Below are 1,448 nucleotides of genomic sequence, written 5' to 3'. Positions count from 1 at the left end.
AAAAAAAAAAAAAAAAAGAATATAAAACTGTAAGTTTATATTAGAAAGCGGGAAGAGAATGGAGGAGGAGAGATGAGAAAAAGAGAGCAAGGAGAGAGGGGAAAATAAAGGGAAGGGAGAGAAAAGGAGCGACAGAATGGGGTGGTATCCCAAAGAAAGGAAGAATGCCAGCCTTTTCCTATGTTCTATTTGGGGATTCTTTTAATAACTAATCATATTTTATAATAAATAACCATGCCTATATTATCTATTACATATATATTTATATATTTTATATATATGTGTATATATATATATATATTTTTTTTTAAGACCAAGTCTCAAGCTGTCACTCTGGGTAAGGTGCCGTGGCCTTTCAGCTCACAGCAACTTCAAACCCTTGGGCTTAAGCAATTCTCTTACCTCAGCCTCCCAAGTAGCTAGGACTACAGGTACCTGCAACAATGCCTGGCTAGTTTTGTTGCAGTTGTCATTGTTACTTAGCAGGCACCGCTGGGTTTGAAGCTACCAGCCTCGGTGTATGTGGCTAGCACCCTATCCACTGAGCTGCAAGCGCCGCCCCCATGTCTTTATTTTTTAACCGTGCTGGCCAAACAGAACAGTCTGGGCAGGAAGCAGCTCTTGTCTTCTAACTCCCAACTTCTGCTCTATCTAAATTGCTCCTGGGACCCGGCACAACAATCACAGAGGGACCCACATCTCATCCTCCCTGTACTTCTTATTTGATAAAATAGAGTTATAACTAGAGGGGGAGAGATGCTTATTAAAAACAATCAAAATAAAAAAAAAACCTGCTCTGAACTCTTACTTTCCATGGTGGCAGATGGGAGAATCAGCATGGGGAGACACATCATTTATTGGGGAAAATTAAATCTCAAAGTGGAGCCCTTGAGCCTGTAGAGTTTGGCTAGGGAGCCATGCCTAGGCATGAGAGCGTGTCAGGAAAGTCCATCATTTTGAAGACCCACAGTACAGGCCTCTTGCTTAACAAAAAATATCATTTGAGGTTCCATTTGATGGGAAAAAGAGAAGTTCTGCAGCATGGCCTGGAGAGTGATAGAGTGAAACAAAGGGAACTAAACTGTTGTGTACAATAAAGGAAGAGAGTTTTGAGTTTTCTAGAACAATCCAGGAGGGATGTGAGGCAGCCCTGTGGCCAGGGATGGGGGAGAGAGGAGGGCTTGGGGCCAGAGACCATCAAGTGAGGAGCTTCCAGGGGAACAGCCACAGGACTCTGGAGACAGGGATTCCCAGTGTTCAGTGTCGGGAGCCCCACAGCCATGTCAACCCTCTCACGAACCTGAACCTTTGGCAGAATAGTTATACCTAACAGGCATGTTGGTGGTGATTTCAAGAAATCAAAGGAGGCTCAGCACCTGTGGCTCAAGTGGCTACACCTAAGGTGGCAGATTTGAATCCAGACCAGGCCCACCAAAAACAATAATGAC

This window comes from Otolemur garnettii, unplaced genomic scaffold, assembly GCF_000181295.1.
Source record: "Otolemur garnettii isolate 467f Iridium unplaced genomic scaffold, OtoGar3 scaffold00008, whole genome shotgun sequence".
NCBI lineage: Eukaryota > Metazoa > Chordata > Mammalia > Primates > Galagidae > Otolemur > Otolemur garnettii.
The sequence above is the reverse complement of the archived record's forward strand: the minus strand, read 5'-3'. Positions refer to the sequence as shown.